This window comes from Brachionichthys hirsutus, chromosome 21 (genome assembly GCF_040956055.1).
Source record: "Brachionichthys hirsutus isolate HB-005 chromosome 21, CSIRO-AGI_Bhir_v1, whole genome shotgun sequence".
NCBI lineage: Eukaryota > Metazoa > Chordata > Actinopteri > Lophiiformes > Brachionichthyidae > Brachionichthys > Brachionichthys hirsutus.
In genome coordinates, this window is record NC_090917.1 from 2,128,980 (window position 1) to 2,137,549 (window position 8,570).

Sequence of the window (8,570 nt, forward strand, 5' to 3'; positions counted from 1 at the left end):
TGTCATATGAAACACTTCACTGTAAATCAAACTAAACCGTCTTCCCACCATTTCCCGTCCTCATAAAGGTGAGGCAATCAGAGGTCAGGAATGTCTCGATGCGTCTGGGTTTTGAAAGGTTTTGCTCTTCCGGGTAGAACACTTCAATCTCGAGCCACTATAAACAAACACCAAAGTAGAGCAAAAAAAAAAAAAAACGTTACAGGTTTTCCTAACAAAGACACAACGAATAATTTCTAACTCCTAAAATGTGATTGGAAAAGCTTTATTGAATGATTGAGCCTCACATAAGAGGAGCTTTGCCGAGTTGTCTCCTCTGAGCCCGAGATGGAGCCGGCTGCAGAGTCTTCATCGTTCTTCTTGTCTGAGCGCACAAGAGTTCTTTATCAACATGCATATTATTATTATTATTATTATTATTCAACACAAAATATATTACCAGTATAACAATTCAAGCACCAAAAAAATGGATTTTATAATAAAGGCAATACAGAAACAGAAAAAAATAGAGATTGAAATTTTGATTAACGAGATGAATAAACATAAAGATTTAAATATCTACTGTACTTCCGGCTTGTGCCGTGAGGGGTCGCCACAGCAAATCGACGACCTCCCTCACTACGTGCATAACGCGCTAAATAAGACTGTAATTGCAATAAACTCGACAATTCGACACCCCTCTACACAAAACCCGTCCACTAGGAGGAACTTTACCTTCAAACCCTTTCTCTCTGACGCTTTTAAAAAAAAAGATCGATAACGGCGAGTTTTCTTCAGAAATATAATCTAAAAAAAGCACAATCCTGCGCTTCTCTTCCGCCTCGTTCCGAGTGATTAGTTCTTTGAAACAACTGTCGGGTAAAAACAACCAGGTGGATACCGTTTCCCGAAACCACTCCAATCTGAAATCGATATCCGCCATGTTTTCAGGCTGTCTCTTGCCTAGCAACGGAACGCTTGGTCTTCGGTAGCTAGGAAGCTAAGTGGGGGGGGGGGGGGGGGGGGGGTTACGCACATGCTCCAAGCTGAGCCACTTGGTTTCCTTTGATGCCAATCTTCAGTAAAACAGTAGAACTGTTACCTGATGCTGCTTTATCTTTTGCACTTTTTAATTTATTTGTTTTCTTGTTGTGTTGTTTGAGATTTACATGCAGAGATTTGACCTTGTTCTCTGTGAGATGTGTTTGGTTTGGTTTTGTATTTTATATTATATAATATGTTTATTGTAGCTAGCAGTGCAAAGAGGATTTAAATAAAGACATTTAATAAACATTTGATATATTGCATGTTTTTACATTAGTGGCTAATTTTACACTGCACATGATTTGGTATTAAATTAATTTTGTCAACAACAAAAAAATCTGAGGAGCCACTTGGGAGCCAAAAGAACCGGCTCTCTTAAAAGAGCTGGAATTCCCATCACTACACTGAACTGAAACAAGATGGTGGTTTAAAGCTAAACTTTGCTGATCTTCCTTTGGACAGTTTCTAGTTATCTGTTGCCAAGGAGTTCCCCGTTCTAGCCAACAAAGCTATTCTGACATTGCTCCCATTTTCAACCACATATCTGTGTGAGCTGAGCTTCTCAAGCTCGACGGTGATAAAAACTACAAGCAGAGAGAGACTGAGAGCTGATGAGGAAGAGCATCGTGTGTGTCTTCATTTTGCGTTCATCGAAACAGCCCCAGGTTTCCCACTAAGTATAAATACATAAAAAAAAACTATATTATTAATTATATGTATTATAATAAAGGTCATCTAATCTAATATGTACTGTTAGAGTGTAATTTTGTGTCATTTTGGTTGGGGGTGTGCCGCAGGATTTTGTAAATGTAAAAAATGTGCCGCGGCTCAAAAAAGGTTGGGAAACACTGCGCTAGACTAACACTTTTATTTTGAAACTTTCAGCGGAAGTTCCATCATTGTGATTGTGACTTCCGCTATTTAACGCCGGGCATTAGTGACGTCAGAAGTGTGTCTTGCGCCGGACCGCACGGCCAGGTGTGGCATTTTCTAGCGTCGAAAGCGCTTAAAGTGAGATAAGAGGAGTTAAAGGAGACCAAACGAATCCGAAGGCTTTGAAAAGGTGAAATGAATTTCCCGATTTATGACATTTTAACCGATTCACGCGCAATATAATATGCTAACGGTAGCTAGGCGCAGCTAGCTCGAGCAGCTTTTGTATTTTCTCCAAATCCCTTTTTTCTGTTTTGTTCTCACGCCGATCCTAAATACCGCTCGTTTTCTGTGAGTGTCCCTTTGTTTCATGTCACATAAAAAAGACCGATGTGAGAAAGTAATAAGGCCAAAAAAAAAAAAGGAACTCCTGTTCGTCAAATGACGATGAATTAACTTGTAGGAATGTTTATGGGATTCTGAGCCGCGAGAGAAATTAGACACCCTCAGGTGAGCTCTTTTGTTGAGCTGCACCCAGGTGTGGCTGGGGGGGGTAATGAAATGCAGTTTAGCATCTAACCGGAAGTGCAATTACGAGACAAATATTCAGGTTAAAAAGATTTTACACTTGTTACGTACACGGATTTGGTGTTAGGAAGATTCTACAATAATAATATACGGTGTCTTAATCCTCCTCCTCTGTTCAGAGATGGTTTCTCCAGAAATGGCTTCTTTAACTCCTCTTTAAGCGTGTGTGTGTGTGTGTGTGTGTGTGTGTGCGCGTGTGCGTGGAGCAAATGGCACAAACAACTTTCAGGTGACTTCAACCTTCCTCGGCTGGAAGCCCAGAACTCTTTTCGTTGTTGTTTTTGTCATTAGATGTTATTCTGTCTCTCTCACAGTCCTCAAAAATGCTGAGTCGACCTCTGACCCTGAAGGACAGCGATGGCAGGCGGCAGGGCTTGGGGGCGGCGACGGCGACGCCGCATCCAGCTCGGCCTTCGGCTGACGATGAAACGGGTTCGTTTTGATGGATGGAAAGTCCGTTTGAGAACTTCTGTTTCCACGCAGACCAGCTGAGCGAGGGAACTCACTGCCTTCTTGTTGTCCTTCAGGAGTTTCCTGACTTCACTCAGCCCCGGAAAAGGAAGAGACTGCAGGGTGGGTTGGGAAATGTATTGAGAGCATGATAAAGCGACGGTAGTCTCCTTATTTATGTCCCTCCTTCGTGTTATTTTGTATTTTATTTCTAACTACGCAGTTGTATTCATTATTACTACATAGAGGTAGCACTTCTCTTTTCATCATCTTGTTCTTCCCACTTCTTTTTTCAAAATGTTTGTTGACTTCAGGGGCGGGGACTTCCTGTTACCATGGTCCCCAGGAAGCGGAAAGCATCTCTCCGTCAGTGCAATGGCAGCGTCCCTCACGGGGACGAGTCAGACGTGGATGTGATGCTGGCGGAGCGACTCAGTGCTCTCGAAGACTTTCTGATACGACGAGGCTTGGATGTGTGATCTGTGACATCACATCCTGTCAGCAAACCAAAGGCCAAATGAACACATGTTTTTTTTTTGCAGTGTATTTGCTGTTTTATTTTTTACAGTGTTAGATGTGAAACGTGAACCAGGTGGATAGAAATATAAATGTACGTTTTCTTCGTATTGCTGATCATCCGATCTGTTAGGAAGAAAAGCCCATAACGGGCAGCTTATATTTTCAAGAGGTTTGTTAACATCAATACTCTATTAGTAGTGGGGCAGTACTGAATGAGTACTACGGCAGTATTGTGTGAGTACTGGAGATCTAAAATATTTGGACCTTTTTTAAAATGTAATATATTTCAGCTGGCAAAATGTCTATATTTGGATCAATACAATTTGTGTCTGCAGTTAGGTTTGTTGTTGATTATTTGTGGACATGAGATTAAAGTATGTATATTTACATTCAGATTGTCTGTGATGTCATCATTGGTGTTGAGAATTTGTTAATGACTGGTTATCAGCTGGTCGAGTTTATGCTGGCCTCACAGCCAGATGGTACTGGGTTCAAATCGTGTCTGCGTCGGGGTTCTCCTGCTTCAGCCCACCTACAAAAACATGCAATTTAGGGGAGTCGATTACTCCAAATTGTCCGTAGTGTATGAGTGCGTGCGTCGGTGTGTGCACGGGGGGGTGGGGGAATAGTTGGTAGCAATGTTGAAAAGTTTAAAGAGCCCCGGCTTCAGATCCCACTACGGGAGTGGGATAGAGAGGGGGTAGCAGGGTAGGCCCAGGGCCGCCTGGGCGGGGTGAAGTGGACCGGTCCAGTTCACCCCGCCCAGGCAAGGCCCCAGGCCTACCCTGCTACCCCCACTCTACCCCACTCCCACAGCGGGACTCGAACCCAGGGCCTCCGACACGGTGGTTGGTAGCAATACCAACCACCCCCCAGTGCGGGGTAGGAAACTCGAGGCATTAACAAAGTCATACTTGTCGGATGATGAGGTGCTATTTCAGACCACAGCGTGTTGCACTGGAGCTGTGCTTTTTCCTTATGTGACGTTGTACTGCGTTCTCGGTGGCGCAGTGGGTAGCACGCTTGACTCCCAGCCGGAAGGTCCTGGGTTCGAAACCAAGGGGTGCAGCGTGTAGTTTTTTTTTTTTTTTACAAGAATTTGAGGTTTGTTGTTCGGTCCTCGGCAGCTGTGTTGGATCACTCGTTCTTCGCCTCTGCACTTTGTGATGATGCTGGAGAGACACTGATTTTGGGTGTGAGAGTTATTATTGCGTGTGGATTTTGGTTCATGGGTTAATGTGGCTTCCAGTGTGTGTGTCTCTAGTTCAGCTTTTCCCAACCGGTGTGCCGCGAGAGATCGTCAGGTGTGCCGTGAGAAATTTTCCGAAAAAAAATATATATATTTTTTATTTTTATTTTTTATAATATCACCTAATGAACATTGTCGGGTGTCCGCGCTGTAATAAAGTGTGTGTGCCGCCCGTAGATCGCTATCCAGACTTTGAAGTGAACGGACAAGAGCTGGTTTCTGTCATTGTGAGCCAAAAAAAAAAGTCTGTTAAAGTCTAACGTGATTGGTCGAGATGTGTGTGTGTGGGCGTGTGCGTGTCCACAACGAGCAGGGGGTGGGGGGGTGTTTACGCACACGCAGCACAGCGAGCGGACGAAACGAAAGGGAGGCAGGGAGAGAGAGAACTTTAGACCAGAGACAAACGACGCGCTAGAAAGGGTGAGGAAAAAAACGAGCGATAGAAAACGTAGAAATCTGGACACATTTTAATGCGGTTGACACAAAGGCAAAATAAAATAAAGTAAGATCGTATCTTGAGGAGCCGCTTATCCAAAGAAGTGCAGACCCACTGAGCTGGTGGGAGTCCAGGTGTTCAGTCTACCCACGTCTCACACACGGAGATTGAGACTGTATCGTGGCAACATCTGTCCCCTCAGAGAGAATCTTCTCCAGAACAGGACAGATGATAACAGAAAGGAGAAACAGGATCAGCCCCTCCGAGCTGAGCCACTTGGTTTCCTTTGATGCCAATCTTCAGTAAAACAGTAGAACTGTTACCTGATGCTGCTTTATCTTTTGCACTTTTCAATTTATTTGTTTTCTTGTTGTGTTGTTTGAGATTTACATGCAGAGATTTGACCTTGTTCTCTGTGAGATGTGTTTGGTTTGGTTTTGTATTTTATATTATATAATATGTTTATTGTAGCTAGCAGTGCAAAGAGGATTTAAATAAAGACATTTAATAAACATTTGATATATTGCATGTTTTTACATTAGTGGCTAATTTTACACTGCACATGATTTGGTATTAAATTAATTTTGTCAACAACAAAAAAATCTGAGGAGCCACTTGGGAGCCAAAAGAACCGGCTCTCTTAAAAGAGCTGGAATTCCCATCACTACACTGAACTGAAACAAGATGGTGGTTTAAAGCTAAACTTTGCTGATCTTCCTTTGGACAGTTTCTGGTTACCTGTTGCCAAGGAGTTCCCCGTTCTAGCCAACAAAGCTATTCTGACATTGCTCCCATTTTCAACCACATATCTGTGTGAGCTGAGCTTCTCAAGCTCGACGGTGATAAAAACTACAAGCAGAGAGAGACTGAGAGCTGATGAGGAAGAGCATCGTGTGTGTCTTCATTTTGTGTTCATCGAAACAGCCCCAGGTTTCCCACTAAGTATAAATACATAAAAAAAACTATATTATTAATTATATGTATTATAATAAAGGTCATCTAATCTAATATGTACTGTTAGAGTGTAATTTTGTGTCATTTCGGTTGGGGGTGTGCCGCAGGATTTTGGAAATGTAAAAAATGTGCCGCGGCTCAAAAAAGGTTGGGAAACACTGCGCTAGACTAACACTTTTATTTTGAAACTTTCAGCGGAAGTTCCATCATTGTGATTGTGACTTCCGCTATTTAACGCCGGGCATTAGTGACGTCAGAAGTGTGTCTTGCACCGGACCGCACGGCCAGGTTTGGCATTTTCTAGCGTCGAAAGCGCTTAAAATGAGATAAGAGGAGTTAAAGGAGACCAAACGAATCCGAAGGCTTTGAAAAGGTGAAATGAATTTCCCGGTTTATGACATTTTAACCGATTCACGCGCAATATAATATGCTAACGGTAGCTAGGCGCAGCTAGCTCGAGCAGCTTTTGTATTTTCTCCAAATCCCTTTTTTCTGTTTTGTTCTCACGCCGATCCTAAATACCGCTCGTTTTCTGTGAGTGTCCCTTTGTTTCATGTCACACAAAAAAGACCGATGTGAGAAAGTAATAAGGCCAAAAAAAAAAAAAGGAACTCCTGTTCGTTAAATGACGATGAATTAACTTGTAGGAATGTTTATGGGATTCTGAGCCGCGAGAGAAATTAGACACCCTCAGGTGAGCTCTTCTGTTGAGCTGCACCCAGGTGTGGCTGGGGGGGGGGGGTAATGAAATGCAGTTTAGCATCTAACCGGAAGTGCAATTACGAGACAAATATTCAGGTTAAAAAGATTTTACACTTGTTACGTACACAGATTTGGTGTTAGGAAGATTCTACAATAATAATATACGGTGTCTTAATCCTCCTCCTCTGTTCAGAGATGGTTTCTTCAGAAATGGCTTCTTTAACTCCTCTTTAAGCGTGTGCGTGTGTGCGTGTGTGTGTGTGTGCGCGTGCGTGGAGCAAATGGCACAAACAACTTTCAGGTGACTTCAACCTTCCTCGGCTGGAAGCCCAGAACTCTTTTCGTTGTTGTTTTTGTCATTAGATGTTATTCTGTCTCTCTCACAGTCCTCAAAAATGCTGAGTCGACCTCTGACCCTGAAGGACAGCGATGGCAGGCGGCAGGGCTTGGGGGCGGCGACGGCGACGCCGCATCCAGCTCGGCCTTCGGCTGACGATGAAACGGGTTCGTTTTGATGGATGGAAAGTCCGTTTGAGAACTTCTGTTTCCACGCAGACCAGCTGAGCGAGGGAACTCACTGCCTTTTTGTTGTCCTTCAGGAGTTTCCTGACTTCACTCAGCCCCGGAAAAGGAAGAGACTGCAGGGTGGGTTGGGAAATGTATTGAGAGCATGATAAAGCGACGGTAGTCTCCTTATTTATGTCCCTCCTTCGTGTTATTTTGTATTTTATTTCTAACTACGCAGTTGTATTCATTATTACTACATAGAGGTAGCACTTCTCTTTTCATCATCTTGTTCTTCCCACTTCTTTTTTCAAAATGTTTGTTGACTTCAGGGGCGGGACTTCCTGTTACCATGGTCCCCAGGAAGCGGAAAGCATCTCTCCGTCAGTGCAATGGCAGCGTCCCTCATGGGGACGAGTCAGACGTGGATGTGATGCTGGTGGAGCGACTCGGTGCTCTCGAAGACTTTCTGATACGACGAGGCTTGGATGTGTGATCTGTGACATCACATCCTGTCAGCAAACCAAAGGCCAAATGAACACATGGGTTTTTTTTTGCAGTGTATTTGCTGTTTTACAGTGTTAGATGTGAAACGTGAACCAGATGGATAGAAATATAAATGTACATTTTCTTCGTATTGCTGATCTGATCTGCTCGGAAGAAAAGCCCATAACGGGCAGCTTATATTTTCAAGAGGTTTGTTAACATCAGTACTCTATTGTAGTACTCTATTGGTACTGGGGCAGTACTGAATGAGTACTACGGCAGTATTGTGTGAGTACTGGAGATCTAAAATATTTGGACCTTTTTAAAATGTAATATATTTCAGCTGGCAAAATGTCTGTATTTGGATCAATACAATTTGTGTCTGCAGTTAGGTTTGTTGTTGATTATTTGTGGACATGAGATTAAAGTATGTATATTTACATTCAGATTGTCTGTGATGTCATCATTGGTGTTGAGAATTTGTTAATGGCTGGTTATCAGCTGGTCGAGTTTATGCTGGCCTCACAGCCAGATGGTGCTGGGTTTGAATCGTGTCTGCGTCGGGGTTCTCCTGTTTCCGCCCACCTACAAAAACATGCAATTTAGGGGAGTCGATTACTCCAAATTGTCCGTAGTGTATGAGTGTGTGCGTCGGTGTGTGCACGGGGGGGTGGGGGAATAGTTGGTAGCAATGTCGAAAAGTTCAAAGAGCCCCGGCTTCAAATCCCACTACGGGAATGGGATAGAGAGGGGGTAGCAGGGTAGGCCCAGGGCACGCCTGGGCGG

At 43.5% G+C, this 8,570-nt stretch overlaps 2 long non-coding RNA genes across 2 annotated transcripts; both read left to right on the forward strand.

Moving 5' to 3' along the window:
• Window positions 1-1,960: 1,960 nt before the first annotated feature.
• On the forward strand, window positions 1,961-3,846 carry LOC137910315 (uncharacterized). The gene is made up of 4 exons (XR_011106043.1): window positions 1,961-2,086; window positions 2,799-2,916; window positions 3,012-3,057; window positions 3,249-3,846. It is a non-coding gene; the product is annotated as an uncharacterized lncRNA (long non-coding RNA).
• Window positions 3,847-6,341: 2,495 nt separating this feature from the next.
• LOC137910320 (uncharacterized) lies at window positions 6,342-8,194 on the forward strand. Its single transcript, XR_011106045.1, has 3 exons — window positions 6,342-6,465; window positions 7,181-7,439; window positions 7,631-8,194. It is a non-coding gene; the product is annotated as an uncharacterized lncRNA (long non-coding RNA).
• Window positions 8,195-8,570: the final 376 nt, after the last annotated feature.